We start from the raw sequence: 27618 nt of genomic DNA on the forward strand, positions 1-27618 counted from the left end.
CCTTTGTGGTACAATTCTAACATTGTTTAGCCCCACCAGCGTCAGCTCTTTTCAACGCCAAAGCACGTGAGTTGCGCTTATCAGTGGATGGAGTTGTTTCCAGAAGCATGCTGTTTTTGGGTAAGCAAAAGCCATAAAAAAACTTTTAATGGATCACCACATATCTTGCACGATTTGATGTTTGTGGTTGCTAAGTACCTGTTGTTGAAAGTTGCGCTCCTCCATCAGACGACTCGATCGTCCCTGCCTGTATTCTATTAGTCTCTGGGCTGCCGGGCTGGGCTGGGCCAAAAATACCACAATTATTTAATTGCCCCTTCGCGTCAGCTGTTATGACTTTACAACTATCAACCGTTGAAAATGGATTCTACAGTGCCACCAAATAGGCTGACTATGGTTTAGACGAACGGAATTGTGCCACTTCTTAATGTGCGGAACCAATTAAAGGAAGTAGTTTATAGCCGGCGTGTTACTGCACTTGAAAGTTCCGTGCAGCCAGACGGTTAAACTCACACAATGATCCATCGGCATCGGTTTCGCTCGTGGCATCTGGTGGTAACCGGAGAATGAATCCTTTCTTCAAAGGGTCTGTTCTCATCCACATCATAATGTCCACAGTTTTGCCGAAATCAAATCACCAAACCTCACAACGACTTGATTCGGTGCACGGCTCGAGTCTTCGCGACTCGTGAAGGAGCGTTGCGGTTTCTGCTATTTCTTGTACCTCTTTTTCTTTAATTTAAGCTCATAAAATATACATTTTTATGGACGCTCGTAAACATTCTGCTCCGGGTTCGCGGGTAAAAGGTCGCTTTACGATGTCCTTACGCCGTGTTTGTTTCTTATTTTGCACTCGAATGGCTTTAAAATGCGTTTTCCGTAGCTCGTTTCAGTTTGATTTGCGATGGAAAGCCAGCCCGCCGTCGAAGCGAAAGAGTGATGGGCCAGTAAGGTGAAAGGGTAAATTTGTGAATTTTTCCCCACCCCGAACCGAACAACGGGGCAACCACGTGGGCATTGTGAAGATGATGATGTTTGCGTTCTCGCAGAGAATGGTACATTCTAGGATGATGAAAAAGACGAATGGATGGTGTGTGATGCCCAGCAACACGACTTTCGGGGCGTGGTACGGCGAGTGCAAAACCACTTGTACCGGTTTGGAAATGGGAAAATGGGTCCGAGAAGAAAAAAAAGGAAACAAACACACCCTCACACTGGAACAACCACAAACACAACGCGGCAAACACTGATGTTCGTTGGAAATGCATAAAACATAAGCTGAAATCATATTATCATCCCGCTCGATCCGCGGCAGGTTCATCATCATAATCATGATGGAACTGTGAGGTTTTAGAGTTGCTGGCCGTGGTTTTTGGGCAGCGTGAAAAAAGGGTTTAGATAAATAAAGCCACCGACGCCAGCAACTGGGTAGTAGTAGTGAGCGTACGCGGACAATCTGAAGATAACTAAATCGTTTCGGAAAGCAAACTTGATCAACGCCAAAAACCACACAGCGAACCGAGAGCACTGTTTTACTGCACCGTTCTCGCTTTAAACTACGTGCGGTTTACCACAGCTTTTCATCCCGAACTCGGTTCTTTCGGGCATCGACCAAATCCAAATCTTCCCTAACTTCTCGTGCTGGGCCCTCGGTCGCAGGCAAAAACTCCTCCTCAAAACCCATGACAAAGTAGGTACCGTACGTACGGTGTGTTTGATCTATTCACCTGAAAAGACTATTCATTTGCCGCCAAGAACCGTGCGCGTGTGTCCCTCTTCCGTTCACGGGCCACGATGACACGTACCACGCTATAAGATTAAAACTTTCGTGGTTAACCAGCACTCGTGTGAAAAACAACTCAGCCCAACCTGAGCCCCAAGTGCAAAGGAGAAGAAGGAAGGAAGGAAGGTGGATGGGAGTGACGATATTGGAAAGGGAAGATGAGAAGAAGAAAAAACTTTTTCCCGTAACGTGATCGAGACAACACGCAATTTCTCTGCAAGGTGAGCAACGAACTAGCACTCGCTGTCACATTTTCGACAAACGTGTAAAGAAACTTCCAACTTCGATAAAGTTAACCGTATCGCCCTTTTCCGTCCCACTTTTGTGGGTGAGAAGAATTTTCCAGGTCAAACTGTTGCACTCCCCCCTCCTCGGACGGACTTGCTCTAAGCGCTTCATCATTCACTGCTCACCACTGCTGCCATTGTGGTTGGATGGGCAGGTGTCACCCGGGAGGGTGTGTGGCAGTAGGGGTGAAAGTTGGCTAATATTGCTCACCCTACACACATGTGAAGGATTTTCGGCTAAGAACTAAAGTTGTGCCAACGCCAAATGATGATGAACGCTTTTTGCGAGTGACATTTATTGCGTAGAGTACAAATATGATCTTAAGTTCTAGCTTAAAGAATAGATGCTTGAAAGCTATCACATTTTGATCCATTTGATTAACGGCAGTGACAGAGTGGTTCGATGGGCCCAGAATAGTGGCTCTGGTCTGCGCTTTATACGACAAGACCGTGTTTCGAATCCAATCCTGTTCGTGGTGTCGCTCTTTACTCGTAGGCCTTTTTTCCAGTTAAACGAGGAATATCAATTCAAGGAAGCAAAGGATTAGACAGAAAACCCAAGTCTTAGGCCTCTCGTAAAAACGTATAAGAAAAAGAAGACAAGAAACAACGACAGCATGTGGTCAAAATCGCCCCCGAACATCTGCCCAACACGATTCAAGCTCATCTGGTTCATTAATAACCACACCTTAACCCGTCCGTGTCGATTGCTGAACCATTCAAAATGAGGCCAAATTGATGAAATGGTAAATTGATGCTCGAAAATTTACCTTCAATCATCAAAATTCATTCAACACGCACCCACACTGGACCGGTCACCAACCGAAAGACGAAAGCCGCCCACCGGAAGAGACGCGCTTCTTCTTCTTTACGGCTGATTTCTCACCAACCACCTTCCAGCACAAAGTCGCCCATAATTTACAAATTCAACAGAATCTTATCACTCCCGAAATAGTCAAGACAACGATGGGGTCCGCCGGACTTATAACCCTGTTGCCGATCGGTGTCTCGCTTCAACAACCTTCAACACGAGCCCGGACGGATGATCCTAATCCACCCCATCCACGTCCATCCCCAAACTGCTCCTCTTCGTCCCTCCAGAAAACCTTGGGTGCTTCATCAAATATTTTCACTCCATAAACTCACTCTGTAGCTGCATCCTTCCATTAATCTTCTCACTTTTTCATCCCCAACTGGCTGGGGGTTTCGTTCTGTGTGGACCGTGTGAAGCAGAAGGCACGACCGATTTTACTCGGCTAACCGATGGAAAATCGCCCGGTTGCTGCTCTCGGTGCGTTTTAACAGCACCAAGCGACGAGTGTCGAGTGATAATGAAACTTCGCTTCTAGCCTCTCCCGGTTCGGAACCCGGCCGGCACGGTTTCGGAAACATGTATCAAAAGAGAGTATATTTGCATATTTAAATTAAATTTTGTAACCATTAAAACCAACACGTTGCTGCTGCTGCTGCTGCTAGGGTGTGTGTGTGTGCAAGGTAAGGCCCAAGAGATCTATGGGGCGTCTGTATTGAAGGGGTTGAAAAATCTAAAACACCCATCACACCACAGAGGAAGGAGGACACCACGTTTGCCGCATGCGATGCGGTAAGATCGGGAAATTATCTTATCTGCCCGATCCGTCCCGGGATAGACCAAAATTGGCCGGTTGAGGGATGGCGCGCAGTGTAAGAGAAGGGTGTCCGGAAAACACTCGGGTAGATATAAAGTTTTATCGCTTTTGGCTCGCTATTCCCCCTGAACGGATGCCGTAGCTGCGAGGTTACGAACGAGCGAGCAACCAAGATTTTCGTCCACCTTTTCGCTATCCCAACACATTCATCAGTCACTGTCGGTGAAACGTGTATGTTTTCACAAGCACCCAGAGAAGCGGCACCTTTCGATCCTTTGCAAATCAGATCTGATATAGTTTTAAGGAATTGTGGTAGAATGTGGAGGTTTGAAACGGGGTTTTGTAATATTGAATTACAACGGATTTGCACAGTTTATAGGAGAAAAAACATTTCCACATCACATTAACATTATTTATCAGCAGTCAACATGATTAAAACACGCTCAAATCTCCTGGCTCGCACCTGATGGAATACATGTTTGTATCCAATGATTATGTTAGTAAAATAAGGAGATTTGATTTCCGATCGCGTGTTGTTATACTCAATCGCGTGACTCATTCAATAATTAAAGCATTTTTTGTACTTCGAGTAAAATATCTCCTTTTTTGTTGCTAAATCATTCAATTCGTGCCGTGTTGAAAGCCTTCGCGCAGACATTCAACAATTACTTCGAGAAAGGTGCTAATGGTAGCGGTACATCCAAGCTCAATCGTAGAAGCAGTTATCCCCCATTCTGTTTGTCACTTGTAATGAATACAAGGTAGGCAAACAAGCTATTATCGTCACTTCTTTGCCCGGCTCCACGGCAGCTGATGATGAAATTCTTAAACCGTTAAATTTACCACATGATGTAGCAGGCATTATTCTCACCGCCGTACGTTTTCTAACTGACGTTGTTACTCAACGATCCTGAAAAACGACTGGCTCCGGCTTCCATTATCCTTACTTCACTGTTGCGAAGGGAAATGATCCGTGTAAGTTAAGCATTGCAGGTTCACAGGCTGTAATTTTGCAACTCACCACGCCACAAAACCCGACTGTACCCGACATCACGATGCCGACAGGCAAAGCTGGCATCCATTGCGCATACGGTCGTAATTATCAACGCCATATACCTTTTTTGTGCATTTCCTGTTGATGGTACGAGGACCGGTACGGTGAGCGTTAATAAATTGAAGATTCTTATGTACCGTCCCACTTCTTGAGAAAGGTGGGCGTTTCCTTAATACGTCAAACGGAACCATTTCAACCGTTGCCTGCCCGATGGGCAATGATCATGTGAATGTGTCCATTGGAAGGTGGTTCCATATTGTTGAGTGATAGAAGACAAAAACTCGGGACATAAAAGGAAAAAAACTAGCCAAACACTAGCCACACAAAAAAGGACAATGTAAAGGTTTGCATGAGCTAAAACAACTCGTGCATGTTTAGGCGAGCGTGAGACTTTCGTGTGCGCTTTGTCTTGCTGTTCCAAGACAACTCCTCCATTGCTTGGTCCTTTTTCGGAATAGTTTATTGTTATGGTTATTGCTGCTATCATTGTTAACTCAAGCATACGTTGTTTACAAGCCAGCCAGGACGACGCACACATACACAGAAAAAAAACGGAAGAAAGTTATTCAACGTTATCTGTGCCTGGTGGTAGTGCTGCTGCTGCTGTTGCTGCTGTTTGCCTCCTGGCCAGATCGTTAGCCAGTCGTTATCGACTCATTTTCTGGGATCGAAGACACGCAAAAAAGAAAATTGCTGAGCGGTGGGCAAAGAAACCGGAAGCCCTACCGGAGACTTGGGAGGACAACGCTTGGGAGGATGATAATTTTCTTCTTCAAACAGGAAGTGTGGGGTCGCCCAGGACGCAATGTCATTGTTGTCAAATGCAACCCACTAGGGACGCGCCGCATGGTCGTGCTGTTTATCAGTCCATGACAACCAGTTGAAGCTTCCGTTCGGAACGGGAACTAGGGGAGCCTGGGCTTGGTCATCTTACGCCATCGATAGGAGAATGTTTGCTACTACAATTAAATGTAATGTATTCTTCGATTGGCATGTAGTAATTAAATTTAGTTGGACCAGGAAGGAACACGTTGCGGTTTGTTGAAGGAACCTGGAATGATGGAAAAAAAATTTTATACATTTTAATACTTTACACTTAAAGAGCTTAAGCGTCAACCAGAACATGACGTCTCGCAAAGCGTTCTAAGAAAACTGTAATTCCATTCCAGCATTAGTCAACAGTTTAAGATGTCCCGGGCAGATTAATTTAATCTTCCCTTACATTCCCGGCATTCATTTAAAAAAAAAACCCACACTTCTCTGGGCGCTCTCTGCCAGTACGGCGCAAAGACTTCAGGCAAACAGTTTCGCTTCAGTCCATCTTCTTCTCAAACTGTACCGTGATCAACTTTTCAAACGCAGCTGCACACGAGTGGTGCCTTTAATCCCGTACACAATATGTCTAGTTGGTATTATTGCGCCAAAAACGCAACGTCTCTGAGAGGCTTAACCAAGACGTGACATTCTTCTAACCGTACCGTTTTTCCTTCCCTCGATCGTGTTCGCTCCGGTTCTGGTTTGGGCAATTATTTGTTCAGCTCTTACGGTTCTCGGGTGACGGTAAAGGTAACGCTGCTGTCCTGTGTTGTTTCGAAATGTAATTGAGCAATGCTTCATAAATTTTCCATTGAATTTCGTGCGTCAAAAAATGTGCTCGCACCGGGGTTACATTCCCTACCCGGGTAAGCCACTTTTCCACCTGTGCCGCAGTGTGTGTGTTTTTTTTATTTCCTCCCTTCCAGCCCACCATCATGTAACTACTTCACTCGTGCTCATGAATCAGTACCGATTAAACCTCGTAAATAGCGCACTAAGCCGATAAAAAGAAGCTGAAAAAACGACCACCAGCGCACGGGGGAAAGGAGGGCAAAAACAAGCAAACCTGGACTCTTTCTTGGCCGTTTCGTCCTGGGCAGGAAGCAGGCTATATCACGCGCTCGTGTCTCAAAGCGCAATCTCATTGCGTGCCTCATAAATCAAAGGAGGAATTTTTGCACATTTTATTGGCGGTGTACCTGGTGGGCGCACATCATCCTGGTCTCGGATTTCCGGATGCGCCGTTTTTCCTCTGCCAACTTTTGTGACACACACCTACACACTCACACACGAAAATTGAATCTGGGGCTGTGTGTGTGTGTGTCTGAGACGCAGCAGCTCTGTGTGAGATATTTGGAGCCGAGTTAGGCATGACCCGGCCGCAACCGATCGGTGAAGATTTTATCAGATTCCTGACGAAAAATTTTTCTGACAATTTATGTCTTTTTCGGCACGGATGATGTTGCGTTATGTCAGGCTCCCTAAATTAGATTGTCTTTAAAGCCCCAAGTTTTGGCTACTTGAGCCGTACGAGCTTTGTATAAAAAATTAATATTGCAATCGTCGCTGGCGCGTTTATTTCTTCAAACACACATTAAGAAAATGCAAGTAAAACTAAGCTTTAAGTAGCTTTTCATGTTCCACGTGCAGCTTCCATTAAGTGGTGATGTGACTTTAATTTATTAGTTTCACTTGTTTATTTCATTGCACTGTTCTCGGCTGACTGTTACAGACTCTAGCGCATTTCTAGCACGAGACACTAGCGACCGTGCGACCGAGTTAAAGTTTCATGAAAAATCACTAAAGAACAATATTGTGACGGTATTTCTCCGATGGCTAGGGCTTTCTTGCCACGACTTGAAGCGTAGAAAGAAGAAATACTGAGAAGATGCCTTCAGAAAGAAGTCGGTACCGCACCGAACGAACCGGTCCGAATGAGAAACGGAATAGATAGCAGTAACAAAATGGCCGAAACGATAAATCGTATCACGAAGTACGTGCACACAGGGCACATCACCTCACCGATGCCAAAGGACAATCGGGAGCACAACGACACCAAACACCACCCCTCCCACCATCCGACCATCGGAATGTCAACAAACTAGCGGGCCAAAAGATCAGTAAGGGATCGTGCCTGAGGAATGCTTTTTCGGTGTTTCGGTTTTAGGAGATGGGTCTGTGTGTGTGTGTGTGTGTGTGTGTGTGTGTGTGTGTGTGTGACACTGCCGCAACGGAGTGGAGGTGAAATCATTTGGTATGTTCGTCTTTTATGTTTAGCACATAATTTTTCTTCAGGTACAAATTTGTTGCCCGTGCCCGCTGCCAACTCCCAGGCCCGCTCCGTGCGGTGTCACACGGGTTGCATACGTTCTAGGGGCAAAGTCACATTCCGTTGCTGGTTGCAATAAATTTCAAATTGAAGCCTTCTCCCTCACATGTGTGGGACACGTGGCGTATACTATTAGGGCTGCCTGTTTTGTTGCATTCTGTTCTATGACCCTGAGCTGCCAACAAATCCGTGAATGTGTCGTGCCCGTTTGAAGAATCGTTAGAGCAGAAAGGCAAGGAAGCGTTGCTTCTTAACTGAGCTTCGCCGGATCTTCTTGGTTTTGATTTTTTCAGTTAAGAACTTCAACTTTATCAGTGTAGAGCACATGTAGAGCTTGTTTTTGAATGTTGCAACGTCATGCAATATACTTTGGTCCCGTCTGCACGCCTGTCAAATGTCTGTTCGTGACGTCGAAAGAAGAAAACAAAAAAAAGCCGGTGACATCAACACCGGTTTGAAGTGTGTCGGTAATTTCCAGCATGATTGTGCTATAAAGTTTATGCTGAAATTAATGTGCACATTCATGAAATGAAAAACGATGCAAGAGGGCGCGATCAAAAGCATCCCCTTCGTGTTGGTGTGAATGTTAAATTTAGTTCTTAAAGTGCATTTTTTCGTGGATTAAACTAATAGAGAGAATACCTTCCATAGTAATAGATAACGTGACGAAACATATTCTTCTTATTAATTCAACCATACGATCGCACGCAACCGAAACGTGTTACCAATAATCAAAGCAAATAAGCAAACAGTAGTTTGAAAGAGGTTCGGCCGAACTCTTAGCCCGAAGCCTCAATCGGGCAATCGGATTGTGTTCGATTGACCAACGAAAAGAACGAAAGTCCGGCTGTTTTGTGCCTGAATGGTTTTGCCCTGGCCCCCAAACCCACCCTCCAGGAAGAACGGCACAATTTGTGGAAGTGTCCCTTTTTCCAGCCCACTAAACACTTCGCTGTGAGTTTGCCAAATGCGCCTTGCGGCCAAATGGGCTAAAATCGGGCTATTGGGTGTCCTCGTAACAAGTGCGTCCATATCCGTGTTCTTTTTTTTCTCTCTCTTCCCAATCAATCAGTGGCCAGATCCTGCGTCCCACAATCGGGATGAAATGGATGAAGTGAATATGCTAACGAAGAGAGAATGAGACTGATTTGCTGCTCTAAAACCCCGTGAAGGGCACACGCGAACGTGTGTTTCAGCTTGATTTTGGGCCCATCGCCATGGCCGGGGTGGCAAAGGTTTTTTTTTTTCGAAAATCAAACACAGCTCAACAGAACAACAACAGCAAGCGAAACATTAGACCTGAGCAACAATTTGATTAGATTTTGATTTTGGTCCAATTTTTGCGCACTCTTTTCAATTGGACACCAGCGGACCCTCGTGTCGCTTTGTTTTTGTTTAAGCTGCGTATCTATTGGGGCTGATTTTTTCCGCTTTCCGCTACCCCTGGTGATGGGAAAGCTGATTTTTCCAGCCGCGTGTGACGGATTGTTATTCTTTATGGTCAATTTGAATGGCTATACGGTCCACGGCATCCCGTGGACCGGGAGTGGGTTCGTGATTTGTGCTGAACATTTCATTTCGCGCTCGATATTTTCATCCGATTATGACATCGATTTCATCACTGGACCGCTGAAGTGTCCGCTCTTTTGGAAGTTGGTCGGCGAACGGGTCGGGAATGGTGGAGGTATGTTGGTGATGGGAGAACGAAATTTGATGACCATTATTATCGATCAAAACGATTCCGAACGAGCGCGGAATGCATTTCCTGGGCAATATAGATTTGATTCGTTTCGTCCACCGCCGAGTGGACATTCCCTAGGTCTACCAGGTCTACCGCGGTGCTTTTCATAACGTGCTTCTGTTGATGTTTATTGATCCGTTTGTCATCATACTCCCGGAAAAAAGCGGTACGGGCGCGAGCCTAGGGCCAGGTGAATCGGTGCGGTTCTGCGATCCGAAATGACATACAAATGTATTCTGGCGTTTAATGAACTTTGCTACATTATCGTCATCGTCGTCGACATCATTAGAGATTACATTATCTGAGGACCGGACGTATCTAACCATCTGTAATGCTTTGCCGCGATCCTACCCACCCACCTTCACGGCTCGGCTTTTAATGGTATGTTATGAAATTTGGAAGCTTATTTAAACCCACCATGTGCTTGATGGGCGATTATGGAGGTTTTGTTTATTCACAAAATTTATTGAAGTGCTCCCGTTCGCGACCACGATAGCCTTGTAACTTGTATTTCATTTCATTTGCACGTGAGGGATTATTTTAACAGTATGAAATGTGTACACAAACTCAAAAAGTTGTTAAAGTTGTAACAGTTTTGTTGCCAGCTAATGGGTCCGTGCAGATCTATCTCGCCTCATCCAGGAATAGGATGGATCCAGTTTATGTGTTTTTATTTGAGAGTACACGTTCACGAGTTCACTGTGCGCACGTAAGTCTTCCCGTTCGCTGACCACCATAACACTCATAAACGTAAATCTTATCAAAAAATATTGTACATCTGTAGTAATGCTTTTTGTTGCATCCCATTCATGAATTTATTTATCTGTCCGTGAATACTCCACGTTCACCCTCACACATAATGTCACACAGAAGAAAAAAACACACACAAACACTGTGAGGCTGAATGAAATTCCCGACCATTTGCAGATTTCGTTATTTCAGCGAAAAGTATAAGTTATATGGCGAACAATCGAGATATGGTAGCCATGCATATGTATGCGTACCTGGTCGTGCTCAGCTTTTTGTACTGGTATCGGTTTTTGTGTGTTCGAGTTTTATTTCGAGTAAAACACCTGAGCACCGGAGTGGTGCGTGATATTTATCGACTGTGTTTTTATTGGGCTGGCACAAATTTTTGGAGAGGGTGGGCCATCAAAAACCCGGCCAAGTCCCAGGTCGAGTGATAATGAATTTATCATAAAGCTCACGAGCGGACGAGATTCAATGTATCGTTTTGTCTCGTGATAGAATTGTGTGTGTGTGTTGGGATATTTTATTGACATAACGAATTGAATCGTGAATTTCTGGTTCTATAAATCTATAAGAGGATTCGGGATATTCGGCGCCTAATGGCGGTTGGCCCTCTGCAACAACCGCTTTTAATCTCTCAGGACGCTCAGAAGTGCACTGTAAATATTACTTATTTCAAAAACATTCTCCATTATAGCGTAGAACTGTGCGTGCGGATGTGTGTGGTTAGTCCTACAAATTATGCGACGGCTTGCCTTCAGAACCATCATCTCCCAAACTATTATTCCGGGCAGCGTCAAAGTCACGCAATTGGGAAAACGTGAATTTTATATTTTATTTCCCTTTCCCGTTTGCCCGTTCTGTGTTCTTGACGCCCGAATGGCGCCTTACCGCATGCATTTCAGCAACAATAAAAAAAATTCGAAAACACCGACGTAAGAATTCGGAATCATTGCTCGGTTGTCCATTTTCTCCAAGGACTAGCTTTTTTTTATCACCCGCCGAATGTCACGTTTTAAATTTGTGTCACTTGGGAAAAGCCGCAAAGAGCGTTTGATTAAAAAACTTTTATTCTTGCTCTACTTTTCTTTTCTCTTTTGACGCTCCAATCACAATGGATGATAAGCTTAACTTCCGCATCCGTGTACTGCTCGAGCTCGCGTTGGGCATCCTTCTATTTTGTTTTTCATGGTACCGAAGGACTCGGAGCTCTCGTACCGCCTTTTTTATTGCGAACAACGATGTTCGGTCAATTTATTTGCGAAAATCGGTAACAAATCACACGGGCGCTCGCGCGGATGTTATGCATAAAGGCGCTACGCAACGACAAGATAACTGGTTGCGTTTGGTTGGAAATTATTAACACCGTCATTAGCCTAATGGGATCAACTCGCTGGGGAAAAGGTGGCACGAGCTCCCAACGCCGGCGACGAAACAACACGGTTTCAAAGTTATCAAATTAATTGTGCCGGTAGAAGGGCTCACCTCGACTGGGGTGGGTGGTGGGCAGCAGCACCAGCTGGCGGGGCCGGATGACACATTTTGCCGATATTTGGCCAGGGCCGGCAGCATTTGGTGAAAATTTCAAATCCTATAAAACTCGGTCTCGCCTGACTAATTCGTCGATGAGCTAAAACGTTCGTAGCGATTACGAATGGAACGAATGAAATGGCCTAGCTTAGGGAGAGGAGATAGGACTGGCGGGGTGGTGGGGATGGCGGTTGGGAGGGCGGGATCTGGTAGCGTTTGTTCTGGTCGATAAGTTTCCCCCCCTCCCCATCCCCGATGGTGTGTTCAGTTGCTTTGCCGAGTGGCTTTATCCGGTTGTTGGTCTAGGACCGGGTCCCGTAACAGGATGAAAACAGCTTCCAGTAATGAAAAATCATAGCTCCGGGGAAAAGCAAAACGTCCCTTGGGCAAACAGGCAAGCGCACCGAGGAAATCAAATGGAAAGGGGGGACTGGGAAAGCCGTAGTAGCTGATTTATTATTTAATAAACGAAAGATTTGCTCTCGCCAGCCGCCCGCGTACAGTGTTTACTTGCACGAATTTTGGGCCAAAGTGTACCTCACCTCCTCCACCTTTCGCTTCTCCTTTCCCTCCCCGAAACCACATCCCTTTCCGCACGCACAGTTAAAGGTTCTCAATCACTTTCACCAACGAGGCGGTAACAACGATGACCGGAAATTACCGAAAAACTTTGGCCCCGCTGTACATGGGCATTTTTACACACAGTTTTGGGATGAACACAACGCAAACGCAAAAAACAAAACCAAAGAATGCATTTGTTTTATGGGTGGATTATGGAACATAAAATTAACACATCGTTTACGATAAAGCCTGTTGCTGGCCGGGTACTGTGGCCACCACGGTACTTAAGCTGGAAGCGGGTAAAAAATCGAATAAATCCCGTAACAATGATGGATAAGGATTACGTTTGCAATTTTCTTACGCCCGCACCCGTATGACTGACGATTTTCGGACCTGTCAATTATGGGTTCTCTGCACCACCTGAAGCCAAACTAATGACGGTATTCTTATGGGGTAGGCATCTGTTTTTTTTTTCTGTGTGTGTCTCAGTCCTTCTTTTAAGGATGGTGAAATTGTTCTCCAACAATTCTTGAGGCACCCTTGAAGTTGTTTGAAGTTTGATTTAAGAAGGTATTGTTTGAGACTTTCAAAAGAGGTTTTGAAGCAGTATATTGAGGTACTGTGTAAAATTATAACACTCAGTATCAGATAGCACTCGAAACACTAACCTGTCCCCTATCAGGATTAATATAGTATGCAGCTTACTGTTCTGTTGACCTCTCCTCAGCCACAAGTCTCCGAGACTGATTGAATCCGCTGACTGGTCGGTTTGATATCCAATGCTCAATGAAGTGGTGCTTTGCGGTGCAAAATAAATTACTTTCGGCCCGATCCCTGCCGTCAACCCGCCACCGGTTCGCAGATCAAAGCTCCCGGAGTGCGCATTAATTCATCTAGGCATAAATGGATCCCCGGGGAAATTAATACTAGTGACGCTTCGCCCAATCTTGCACCACCCGCCTCCTTTACATGCCCACACCACGGTTATGTTTCAATGTTGTGTCATCGGGAGTCATCTTATCAATTGTTGCAATTAATTAAAACTACCGATGCTCAATACGGGTTTCGTCCACCGTCTGTCAGCCAGCCCGCAACGGTAGCAGGCCTGTCACTAGTCTCGTGTACGACCACAACTTCTCCTTCTCCAATTGAATTCCGCCAACCTGTACAAACACTCGCACACTCGGGGTCGGCGTTGCCAAAAACAGATTGACTTACTACACTCGCGCAGATACATCAACACTTACACACGTTGGCGAATTTCCAGCCCATGTTGCTTTCCCCACTCTCTCGACTGGATGTATCCTGATGGATGCAATTTCTAAACTGTCTGTTTGCTGCTCCGATGGAAATCCGATCAAACTGTGTGTAGGTGCATACGCCATACATCGTCGTCTCCATTCACCGGTCCTTCCGCACCGTAGTGATGCCACCGTTCCGTGTCAGTAAATGGTAAAATTTCGCTGACGGATGCGCCTGACGTTGAGCGTAGGCAACGAGGGTTTACCACCTCCTCCGGATCGACACCGGATGGCGAGAACTCAATCAAACGCGTTTTCGTTGTTCCGCTGCTCGCACTGGGTCGTCGTGTTAATGATGCCGCCGAAAGAAAATCCCGCAAAGCGTGGCACAAGTAAATGAAAAGTGACTGGCCCTTGTGGAAGGCGAGCTTGGCGTTGAAAGCATCATTCGTTTGTGATCTCGCTCGCTGTAGAATCGGTTCAGTGTTAGGGTAGAATGTAGAAACGAATTTCGTCCATTTCTCGCCATTTCCGGCTCGAGTGCATGAGCTGCATTCGGACGCATTTCACCTGTCAACGATAATCGTGGGAATGATTGTGCCCGTTCAGAGGTGGATGGCTGTGAGAACGGGTTGTGACATCCGCTTTTCAGTAACGAGTCATCTTCGGCTAGAATGCAAAAAGCTGCTATTTTTATCCTACGCTCTATATTCTTAGAACAGTGAGGGTTTTACGTGGAAACAGAAATTTAGCATTCATACCAAAAATGCTCTATAAAGGTCTCTTTGAGACAAAATTTAACAAAACCTTTAACACACACCTTAACTGTCTAGAAATCACATACAAACGCAGGGAAAATGAAATATTAGTAAAACAACGCTATGATGCGTTCCCGTCACAGCACTTTACAGATACGCGTACAAAGTGCGAAAATTTATAATCTAAATGGATTTTACATGTTTGCCAGCCGGGGCTCAAAGTTAGGGATGGAAAATGTAAATTTCCGTTGCTGCGCTGCTTTCATTTCCATGCTGTTTTCTACATTGATGGTCAATTTTTCTACTCACACACACGCGCGCGCGCACACACCGATGGAAATCGAGAGAAGGAGGAAGGAAGATCCATGTAAAAGCTTGAAGCCGATGGTGCGAATGATTGATTTTCCCAGCTCGAGGTGTTTTTTTCTCCTTCCTCATGCGAGGTTCATCCGTCCGTTGGGACCTTTCGCGATAGAAACGATCGTCTGTTTGAAAAGTGGCTCAGCGAAAAAAAAACGGACGGGACCAAAGAATAAAAGCGAGACCAGAAAACTTCACCCCCGATCCGAAATGCTAATGATTTCGTTCGTCTCACAAGAGCCATCGCGCTTGTTGCCCTTTTCTGCCCAGCACTGCTGCCGATCGCGGTGTTGGAACGAAGCGTTCAATTTGGACGATACATGCTCACATACTCGTTTGGTGGTTTGCCGCCAACGATGGTCCTGTTGAGTTTGCTTCCTTTTTTTTTTCTTCACATGCAAATCAACTTTGGTCGCGCATGTTTGTGTGTGTGTGCGTTTTTTGCTATCCTCATTCATTGCGTTAAAGTCAAGAAGATGAATGCATAAGCTACGGTTCGTTCTCGATTTGCTAGATAGAGCTGGGCGTTGTGTGGTCCGCGCGTTAAGTGGATTTTCCGCCGATGCACATGTCGCACCGCACGAACCACGTCAAAAGTGTGGACTTGCTCACGTGGTAGACGTGAGCTTTCGTGTCGTTTCGGATGAGAAGCACCGTGAAAAGGGTGACGACAACACAACAAACAAACAAGTAAAACCCCAGCCAGCAAACCCATCGAACCGTATCCCATGGAACCCGTGGTTGGTGGTTGGCTACATTCGAATGTTGTTGATTGATATTTTTTGCTGGCTGGCTTGCTCGCTTGCTTTTGGGGGCGGAGAGTTCACGCATGTTTTAGGGAAAACATTCACAGCCAAACGATGTTATTGACGGTTGTCAGATTATGCTGCGAGAGCATAAATGATGGAACTGCGTTTATCTCCACACTCGCCGGCTAATGGTACGATAAATTGGCCACTAATTGAATGAGCCTTTTGTTCTGGGCTAGGAGCCACCGGGAGCAATACCTTGGACGAGCTTCCCCATGGTTTTATGGCCGCTTAAGGTTATATGCTAATGTGCGCAACCATTGATTGTCTGTCAAACACTGTGCCGCGAACGCAAGTGCCAAGAAAAGCTGCATTTGATTTGTAATAATTTATTCATTTGCTATTGTTCTACTGGCTGCTTCGCTTTTTAAACGCACACTCGCAGCTACACCGAGAGCGCTCTCATAACTCCCGAAGTCCCGGAGTGGTTCGGTCGCGGGCGGAATCGCCGGTGCGGTATGTTTAATGCGGGCTGGCGGAACCGGACGAATGATTTATGGTGTCCTTTTTGCGCCAGTGCGCCTTACATTTGGCTCTCGCGGTGGCACACGGAAGTCCTTCGGTCGTTCACCATTAATCAATCTCATGCAGCGTTCGCTTTCGGTTTAACGATATTAGTGCCGGTGGAAGCCACTCGCCGTCGGAGCAACAGTGTTTGTTTTTTGTTTCTAGCGAGTGGGAGCTGGTTTTGTAAGGAATTGTGGACAAGATTTAGCATTGGTTTGTTATACTGTTGGTCTACCAAGACAAAACACTCTGGGCTCATTACAGAATGGTTGTTGAATGATTCGCAGGCGTGACACCTGTGGTGAACTTGGCCAAGATGTACCTCAGGTTACCTTTCCGATGAATAATTCATCGCTACCACTTACTTGTAACGAATCGTAGCATAATTTTGTGTATTAATGAACTTATGTAAATCGTCACTAAGATCGAATCGTATCCTCTATCTTGCTTACATTGATTTATTATATTTTATACTATATTGTGCCTGTGGAAAGGGTTTCATCTCAACTCCAATAACATAGCGCAACACAAACTCTGGCAAAGACGCGGTCGTGCAGTCTAATATTTGGCGTTCGATTCAAATGTTAACTGTAAGACTGTGTCTTTGACATTGTTTCACTCATCGTGCTATAGAAACAAAATGCTTCCTCAGGATGTTAAAGCTCTACAACGCTCATCGAGGTGGCGTTGATGTTGATTATTTAATCTACCGTACCATTACTTCAATTCATCCACCCGTTTTATGTTCGTGCCCGATGTACCCCAACTCCAACGCCACAGGTTTCACATTCACTCTCGATTGTCTCGAGTTTCTGCAATTTTAAAACATCCACCATGTTTACAACCTTCGTAAATACAATAATAAGCCCTGCCCATCCCGATCCTGTCTGTCATCCGCCACGTCCAATCAATTCATTCGCCTGCGCTAGGTACAGTGGGCAGCGAGTGAGGACACGGTTTGAGTATCACATCAAATCACTGAGCGTACTGTTAGCAGGCTTTGTGCACTTTACTGCATTCACACCGTTGGCTTCTGTCGTAAAGCAGTAGCAGCAGTAGGCCGATTGCCACGAGGCTGAATATTTCATTCGAATACCCTTCCATAATCAAGGCCTATCGTGTTGATGCCGAGGACGCAAAATGGAGCGCTCGGGCGATACGCCCGCGAACATGGTGTGAACCTAGGGCGAAGATTATATTTCTTCTAGCAGTTACAGATGTGCCATGCCGTACAAGTGGGTTTTGGGCGATGTTGTAAAGTGCGCGTACCGTTTTATGGTTCAAAATTTTATTCCAAGCAATCAGTAAAAATGGTCTCAATTTTTATGTTATAAATGGTGTTTTAGATATTAACGTTCAAATGTTTAGATTAGAGCGATTAACATTTTTCTTTCAGATTTTTTTTTGGGATTCAACGTGAAAAATCTGAGAAAATCAAACCTATAACACTTTTCTACGATAATAAATAGCCTTGCGTTACGACTGTTATATGGTTTTCAGTATAACAGTTCTACGTAACGCATTGAACGGTTCAGATGCTTTCGTGTGTTATAAAAGCTTTCATTATAGCATCTTGTTGCTAGTACTGCGGAAAACTCTTCAGCAAAAAGCTTATCTTCAAGGATAATACGCAGAAAAGCTCCGTGCTTTTTATAGCAGATTTTCTCATGGCAAGAGATGTAATATTCTCTTCCTTTCAAAAAGAGAAGCTTTCCAATGTTCTAGCCAAATGTTAGCTTGGAGCTTTCATGATTTTCCTCAAACACACTTCTCTATCTCTGAAACTTATTTGGAGAGAGTCCTTGCTACTGTTAAAAGGAGGCAAATGCTTTGGAAAGTTTTCCCGATACAAATGAGAAGCTTTTGAGCACTCACTCACTTCACCGCGAGTGACTTTCGTGGATGAGTTGGTTGAGTTCCCTTGCTGGTATCGGGACCAGACTACACTGTTTCTTATCAATCGTCGTTCAGTTTGCTGACGGTGCTCGCCGACCAAACGTGCGTATCCTTGCTCTCGGTCTCGCTGTCGGAGTTTGCGGTTTCGCCACATCGTTACGGGGTTTTGTTTTTCGTTCGTTTCTCTTTTTTTGCTGTAGCGATCCTAGCCGGTGTGTTTTGTGGTACATTTAGTTTTTAACCCATTAGTGGTTGAAATTGAAATTGTGGTCAGTGTTAGAGGCAGATGGGGTTCCCGGCGCCGTGTGTTGCATTGTAGCATTTGCATAATTAGCTTAACTTGCCACAATGCCAAATGTGTTTTGCTCGCGGGGACCAAAACCGATGTGAGATGTGTTTTTGTCGGCTGTAAATAATAATAATAATAGCATGAATATGAGTGGTTCTAATGGCTGTGAGCACAACAGTTGAGTGGAGTGAGCTGCTCGTGTCGTGATGGCAAGGCGGAGTGTTTGTGTAGAAGTTTTTAATTCAACCACCTCGTACCGTCCCTACCATCATCCTGCCCGTGGATACTGGATGCGGTAGGGCTACCCACGCGGCAGCTTCACTAACGGATTACATCGCGAAGACGTGCAGGCGGCAAATGAAACAACTTCATGAATTATGATATTTGGATTTTCAATCAAACTTAACAAAGTAAGCAAACGTTCGTTTATCTTCTCGTTGGGTGTAGCTTCGTGTTCTTGATAAAAAAGACAGTTTCATTTCACATACGGATGCTTGGTTCGCAAACTTTCTTCATGCAATCGTTTTTCTTGCAAAATACTCGCTCCATACCACTGTTTGTCCAATTGTTGTTGTTTTGTACCATTTTCGGTGAGTTATACGTTATACGTTTTGAAAAAAAAGGGTGGTGAACAAAAATCCCCTGGCAACAAAGCTGGTTCAGAGTTTAATTGGATGGATTTGGAACACATCCTAGCTTCTGGCTTCACTGTACATTACTGTGGTTCTGGCAATGCGGTTAGTCCCTTTTGTGAAATGCAGATATATTTTTCATCAAAAACCGGTACCCGCATGAAATGATTCTACAATTTCTTTTTGCTTTTTGCGTTTTGTTAATCGAGTCGAATGTACTCAATCACCTTTTGTATCCCGTGAGTGCAATTTGTGAACGCTTAGAGCACTTTGGAACAATTTAATGTTGACATATAAGATAAATTTATTTTTTATAATGTGTATTACTGTTTAATTGATCAGTTTTGAATTACATAGCTCGAAAAGATTACTGGAAAAAATAGACATAGCGTTGAGAGAAGAATACTTTAGTACATAAAAAAAAATCCTCATGGGTCACGTATACCGAAATACAATACTTATGACTGTCTGACTGTCTGAGCTATTCTGCTCGAGATAAACCAGATGGAAGGATAGTGATGATAATAAATTTTCACAGGGAAGCATTCATTTCGCATGATAAAATGCCTTTCTTATCTGAACTGATGTGAAATACTGATGTTTCTTGCTTTGAATTTGAAGGATCAACAAAAACCACTCCAATTTTACAAGCAGATGTGACCTCTCCGATCTTCTATAGCATTTGTGTAACATACGGTGGCTGTAGCGTTTTTTTAGAACTTCACGGCGAACTCTAGCATTATGTTTTCTAGAAAGATTCAAAATTCAAAACCATCATGCTGGTGGCTGAGTTCCTGTTTCTAGAGCGCAGAAAAACTGTTGCTAATCTTTGTCATACGGTGGCATTGGCTTAAACGAAGCTCATAAATATTCATAGAGCAAATTATCACTGAAAACACCGACACACACAGACACGCGCACGCACTACTCTACTGGATCTACCACACCGTTTGCAAATGAATAACTATTGCCACCACCATCGGTTGAGCACCGTGAATCGTTAGTGCGGCTTGATTCATCATACCATCAGATAGTACGTTGTAATAACTTCTTTTCTGAGCCGGCAACTCGCTATTAGCTCATCAAAGAGAGAGCCTCAAACTCACTTTTTTTGTGTAAACCACGTACCCAACCCCCAAAAGCGCGTGTCGTTTTACCCTTGTTCTGTGGAAAGTTTTATTCAAGCAGCTCAGATTTACTGGGAAAGGCTCTTCTTACCTTCGACTACGACATCATAATTATTACCCGCAAATGAGAGAGTGTTTTTTTTTTTCAAACAAAATTTCAAACGCCTGGATTCTCAAGTTCCGGAAAACGTGGCTAGAGTGAAACTGTGCTGGAAAGTTTATCCGCCCTTTTTCTTGGTGCTGATGCTGCTGCTGCTGCCATCGATGTACGATTATGCACTGAGGTGTTCCAGAGCATTATGGAAGGATTTTCTATAAACATATTTCTTCCTCATTCTCGCGCACATACACCTACCCACACACACACGGACGCGGTTGGTGAAAAGTTTCGTGATGACATGTGGGAAAACTTTTCATTGATTCGAGTTGGTGAAAGTTTCGGCAGTTACAACAGCCTAATCTCTATTTATATGCGTACAGGGACTATAAACGAATGATGTATGAACCCGTTCCTCGCCCGGTCCAAAGTGGGTGTGCGCTTGATCCCCTTTTTTGCCTGCCCATCCAGCGCTCTGGTAATCAACACAGCAGGCGAAAACGCACCTACACTGTGCGTACTGAACAGCACGTGTACGAAGTGTCAATGTGAGCGAGTCCGCCATCTTTTTTTCTTCCCCACGTCCTAGCGGATATACTTTTTTCCTACGATGAGAACTCCCACCAGGAGTAAGCATAATGTTTGCATACATTTCGCTTTCGGACATTTGAGAAAATCCTTCCCGGAAACGTTACCTACGGTAACGCGAACGCCAGAGCCGGGACTCTGCGTGCGTTTGCCTAAATAAACGATAAACCACTATGAATATGATTATGTTACTGCTGCGCTCGCATAACTTGATACAATAGCCAAGTGTTTTGCGGTGTGTGCGTGTGCTAAATATTGCTACCATTTTGTTCTAAAATGTTATATCCCCTTCTTTTTATTCAAGCATTATTTAAGCTCATGAGTCTTTCATTCATGCACGAGCACTGGTTGCGACCTCAGTTCGAGTGTGTGTTGGAACAGCACGAAATACGCACGTATCGCGCGATAAGTGGAATTTGGTCCAAAGTACCCACGCATACGAATGAAATCGTCGTGATTCAAAAGCCGTGCAAAAGATTACTGGATTATAGATTGCTCAATGCGCGAGCTGTCATTTTTAAGGTTCATTCAATTTTAATCAACTCGAAGCCCGATGCACGCACCTTTCGTCGCCATTACGGTCAAGCGTTTCCGCACCACTACTCGACCCGAATCAATAAATGCAAAACTCTTGCAAACATTAACAACTTTTTATGCATGGCACGGTGAAGGGCGCGTTCCGTTAATTAATGTTTCACCCGGTGATCAACTTTCTCACTTCGTTTGGGTTGTTGGTTTTTGTCATTTCAGCCGTCGGTTGATTTTGATTGCGAAAGCAGAAAGCCACTTATTTTAAATAGTGAAACTTCAATTACCGAGCGTCAAAATGCTTCAGCGTTTGGTCAGTGAACGCAAAAAAAAAACAATCATCCAGTGAGTTGGTTGATTTGGTCGATATAATTTTGCCTCTATCGCTCAGTTCCTCTCTTTCTCTTGCTGTACTCCTGCTGAGCAAGCTTTTCGTCTGTAGTGCTAAATTAATCCTACACATTTGACATGTCCGTACGTGAGCCAGTAATCCCAGCGGTATCATGGTAGCTTGTTGCGTTTGAATGTCGCTCTCACATGCCCCACAGACATTACTTTATGTCTCGCAGCAGTGAAAGCTGAAACGGTCAATGGCTCGTATCATTTTGGACCAGACAGTCGATCAGTTACAGTCCAACGGAACAATGTCGAATGTCCGAAGGATGTAATGTCATTCAGCTTTCGGGAGTAGAAAGCTCTCCAGCTGTGGGAATTGTGCTCGCAAATGGATGGTCTATTACGAAACCCATTTAGCTGTTGGAATTGTTCGTTTTTAATTATCTCTTTTGGGAATAATATTCATACGGTCTAAATTCGAAAAAACTTCGGTGTAGCTCTGCATGAATTTCGGTATTTTGACAAGAATGTTCTAGTAATATTCATAGCGTAATCGGTTGATTGCTGCTCGATTTTTCAACAAAAATTTTACTACTCCTTTGTTGTACATCTCTAGTGTTTGAGAAGTGTTATTGGGAAGTGCGATAACATTCTGTGTGAAGATGAACTACCATATACTATTATCCAGAACTTGCTCATAAATAAAGTATCCCACTGTGCCTTTTGATCTCTTTTATGTGCAGAACTTTCCATCGCTGATCCATTGCTCTATCATAAAAAAACAAACCCAACGCACTCCAATCAGTGCTTGTGTGCCTGTGTGTGAAGGATGTTTTTTTATCCAGACTTTGTGAATATTAAAATCCATGTCACTGCAACCACGGATTGCAATTTCGCTAAATAAATTCCTGCCGTAGGGCACAGAATCATAAAACATTAAACATGCCACGTGTAAACACAGCTAGGCTTTTCCATCAGCCCTCGCTTTGATGTTGTGGAGTGTGAAAATATTTGCCAAGAGGTTAAGCAAAACTGGCACACAGATAAGAAGAAAAAAATCGCACTTCCCGGTTCCCAAGAAGAACGCTTCCCAACATTCCCAACAATTTACTTAACCGGTCATCGTTTCCGTCTCTCGGATGTACGGATACGGACCATAGGTTTAGAAATTTATCGCTACTTTAACTCACACTTTACGCTGGTCGTTTACATCCCTTTCGTTGGATGAATCGCTCCAGAATGGTGCGTCAAAGAGTAGCCGTTCGTTTGCTCAAGAACCATTTGCTTTGCGGACCAGCATTATTAGGTAGGACATTTGGAGCTCTTTTTTATGCGTTGTCCTCACGGTAAATCACTTTCCGAGTGTCGAAGGTGAATTGTTTGGTAAATGATGTAGCTTAAGTTGAAAATTTATTATTTTACAGATTATTTACTTCCTCTAGGGTTGCATTTGGACCGTGTAAATGCAATGTGTGAAACCGAGTTCTTTATTTTCTTCCTGGATAAAGTTGCTTAAGAGCTAGTAGTTTGTCCCACATTCTTAAAACAGCAAGCTGCCATGGTTTGAGGAAGCTTTTTGGGTTACTGCAAGCAGCTTGCTTGCTTGCTTGCCGGCTTCCTTTCCTTTTGCTTTCTTAGTGCACATTTATTATTTACACCCATTTGCCATGCTCCGTGTCCCCGTCCTGGATCGTTGCACTAATCGACCACTAACAACAACCACCCCGGGGAATGGGGTTGCCTATCCAGAAACAAGTTTACCTTTTTACTCTCGCGAAGCGGTCGTACGCCACAAAACTTTCTTTCCCCCGGCCTGGTCAGAGTTTCAGTCGGTGCGAGAAACAAAATGGCGACAGCGAAAAACGAAGTCCTGTGCACCAAAATACCTTTGCCGTTGGCGAAAGTATTGCCCCCGTTCCGTGCAGTCGTTAGCACAGTTTCTTTGATTAATTTTACTCATTATCGTTCACTTCGGATCCGGACTTGGTTGCCACCGGGTGAGTGGGTGGCTGGTGTGTGTGTGTGTAGCCGAAAATGGTCACCGTAGGCAAAAGGAAGAAAAAGCCAAAAGAAATGTTCACACCGAAGCTTATGCGAGTATTCTCAGCCACGGTAATAAACTTTGCTTGTTAGCTCATAAGTTTTTCTCCGGCTCATTTTAACCAGTGTGAAGATAATGCGCCGCTAAACGGTTTGTACGTTTTGTTTGGAAGAGTTTTGTGTGTTGGTGTTGGTTGTAAGTAAGGGTTGAAACTAATTTGTAGTGGATTAGTGCTTGATATAATTATCGCAGCAGCTTGGATCGTCAGTTTTATGTGCTTCACTTTGTTGATAAGGATTGTCTCAAAGTCGCAATCAAAACACAACATTGTTAAAATGACATTATGCTCCGTTTTTTCTCAGTTGTTTTAACACATTTGATTGCATTTCAACAGTGACAAACATTCTGCAGCTCTGATCCCTTTGGCAGTCCAGTTGTGTCTCGCGCTTAATGGATCATTACCGTGATGAGCTTTTCGTGTTTTGCTCTGCGACGTCTGAGCGCTGTGGTGCAATAAAAACAGTTCTAAATAAACATTCAACGAACAAAAACTGTTTCTGTGTGTGTGTGCGCGAGAAGTGAAGCGACCGTGCCTGCGGCCGTGCACCGTAGTTGCTGCGAAAACAATAATAAAGCGACTTTTTGAAAATTTCGCACCCTGCCAGCAGGAAAAGTCGGAGCTAATGGAATTGGGAATGCACGCCCTTTCGTTTTTAAAGGTGTGTCGAAAATATTAAGCCTTCTTTCTATTACAATCGGCATAGCGCCAACAAAAACCCTTCCGCCATATTCTGTTCCCTTTTTTGTTGGGCGATTGTGGACGACTGAATGATGATGTCTCCGTAGAGAAAAGGGACGAACATGCGCGGTTTTTTTTCGCTCCTCATATTGCAGCTGACCAACCGCATTATCTTTCATCATGATAATGAGTGCAATAACTCTTTCGCAACCCAGCAGTTTATAATCATTTTCATGTCCGGAGGTTTTCCTTTCTCGTGTTTGTATTCGGCACTGGTAAATTAAGGGAAAACGTGGTTGAGCTCTCCAAGGTTGCAGTATTATGGGCCTTCTTGTTATTTGGGGTGTTTTTTTTTTGTTTGCTACCCTCACCGAGCTTTGCTTTTTCCTTTCATCACTTCTAGAGTAAAGTAACCCAAACAGAAACGGAAAACAAATACGCATATCAAATAGGGCGAAAAGGGAGTTTTATGGTGCGTTTTGTGTTTTTTGCTTGCTTCCTTTGATTCGCGAAATGCAAATCAGTATTTTCAGCATGGTTGCATTTTTATTGCCGTACAGTGCTTTATTCTTCCCGACCCTGTGCTTTGCTCTTCTTGCTTGTCTTTTCTGCCTATCGTTTGCAACTACAATTCATTGGTGATTGCATTTCGCAACAAACCGGGATAAAGGGCTCCAAAAAGGCTTTTATCTATTTTATGAAGGTTTGTCGATAAGATACGTTTTGCCATTGAAAGATATGTTTTGCCAAATTGTGCTTGCTTCATTGTTTCCCTCTTTCCAGTGTTCGATGTAAAGTGTGGCTCAAAATGGGCCCCGTAAATGGTGTCTTCTTCCTGGAACTGACAAAATTGGATCGAATTTTGAAGAAAAAATACATTGCATTTTGATTGAAATCGATTGTTTTTGTAGTGGAAAACCTACTTTTTTTCCTGCGCTTTAAGCGAAATATTTATGCTATTTACTTTCAAAAACATTTGATGGAGACGCCTGGTGTTTCACTTCCGATGTGCTGCATGACAATGGAGACGCATGCTGTTTCGTTTAAACAAAAAAGCAATCCGTTGCTGAATATTACTGCAACACGTTGCGTTAACAGTCAACAGGAAGTTACACGCATGCAAAAAAGTTGTCCAACCTTACCAAAAAAATCCCCAACAGCAAACGACTGTTGTAAAAACCGCATGTAACAATATGGTTGACATTTCCCGAAACAAAAAAAAGTAAACTTTTTCAATCAAGCATTGTTTTGGAGGGTGGCATTAAATTTTTAAGCTGTCTGTTCGCGTTTTTATTTTGAGAATTTTCGGTGCCTGTTGGTTGGAAATGGTGTGTGTCCCGTGCTTTTTTTGTGACCAGCAGTCAAAGGTTGGATCAGTTAAATTCGTTACGCAGCGGTAAATCAGCCGGCAACGCGAGTTGGTGAAAGAAACGAGAACGGAGGGCATAACAATATAGCAACAAACGGAAGGTACTTCTGGCGGCGTGTGGTTAAGAATAGCAACAGCTTGAGTACGCAGCACACACACACACGTACAAAAAACTGTAGATTGTTCCAGCTGCACAAGCACTTTTGGCATTTGTTGAAATTTATGGTAGTGCGACACAGTGTTAAAGGGCCTCACGAACCGCTTGCGTTCTACCAATGCAGTGTTGTAAGCTGTGGGTACCATAAATCATTTCAATACGATACGTTAACCAGATGGTTTGCTAGGTGAACCGTATGCCAAACTCTCCCACACCACACCCTCGCCCTTCTCTGTGTGCAGTGCGTACATGTATGCAAAACTAGCATTTCGGAAGTTCGATTTCCATTCGCAATGTAATGATGTAAAATTCAAAACACCGTTTACTTTACCATTCCGCTTGTAACTTATACCCTTTGCACACAACGGCACGGCGAGTCTGTGATTCGTACGAAGAAATGGTCGAATGTGTAAAATGGGCGAGTTAGAACGAAACAAGCTGCTGAGGCATCCATTTCCTGTTTGGATGTTCATCAGCTGCTACCGGAACCACATGATCCAAAACTATTTACTGTCACCGCCAGCCGAAGCAAATCCTTTCACTATTCTAAGTACACATCGAACTCACGATACTCCAAGACACGTGCACACACACCCAGATACAGTAACTATATTTGCTCAAACTGTTAGATGTGCTTCCAAGGAACGGAAGAGAAACACTCGCAATATCGATTCGGGGCGTGAAGTGTGGGTCCAAGGCCGACCCTCGTCGTACAAGACAGGCAGCAGCCTTAAATCTAGATTTCTGCTGACGATATAATGTATCTTAACTCGAGCGATAGTATGTGCCACCTAGTGTGGCACCAAGGAATGGATGCTGTAGTTCCATTGAAATGCAAATTTTTACATCCCACCAACATTCCCCGGCAAGTTGTTAAGAGGCAAATTGCACGATGAGTGCAACCACTTACCATGAAAGCCGAACATGACAATGCGGAGAATGTTTGAATTGCTGCGGGAGCAGGCATCAGAGACACTTGAAGCGGAATATAATGAGAAGTACAAGCGCCACAGTACTATGTTAACACTGTTAATAAGCGGAAGAGCTGGGATCTTCCGCACGCAAAGTATCAAAAGTATAAAATTGTAACATCTCAACATAAAGTACCGCCGTAAAATAATGATCGATAATTGAAGTTTTGTGAGGCTGTCTTTTCCACGGACAAGGACAAGGACAAAAATAATCATTCTGAAATGGAAAGACTTCCGATCAAAATGGGGGGGGGGGGGGGGACGGTTGGGTTTGCCGTTCGTTCTAGGGTAACGTTTCTAACTGATTCCAATCAGCATTACTCGTCGCATCGCATGTTCCCTTTATTCAATCAATCGAATATCCTGACCTCAATGCTTTGGAGGGCGTATAATTGACTTTGTGCGCTTGTCGCTTTCACAATCGGAGTTGCAACCCATGAATGATTTCGGATCATGCCGATGAAAGTCCCGAGATTACGCAGTCAGGCGAAGTTTATACCCTTGGCAGCAACGATGCTACGGTACTCAACAGTTCAATATTATACTATTTCGTAGCCTTTTGGATTTATGTTCCGTTCCGTTCCGTAATCTTGTCTGTCGGATCGGAGTTAAAGTTGTTGGGTGGTTTTGTTTGCCAACCTGAGTTTTTTTTCTCTGTTGGCAACCAAGTTTGAAAGCAGCTTCCACTGTAATG

General features: G+C 44.2%; 1 protein-coding gene across 30 annotated transcripts in view; it reads left to right on the plus strand.

The window, feature by feature from the left end:
* Window positions 1–27618, plus strand: part of LOC118505168 (peripheral plasma membrane protein CASK) — a 207945-nt gene that overhangs the window by 168753 nt on the left and 11574 nt on the right. The gene's annotated exons all lie outside the window — the stretch shown is intronic.

The sequence above is a fragment of the Anopheles stephensi genome, chromosome 2, assembly GCF_013141755.1.
Source record: "Anopheles stephensi strain Indian chromosome 2, UCI_ANSTEP_V1.0, whole genome shotgun sequence".
Lineage (NCBI taxonomy): Eukaryota > Metazoa > Arthropoda > Insecta > Diptera > Culicidae > Anopheles > Anopheles stephensi.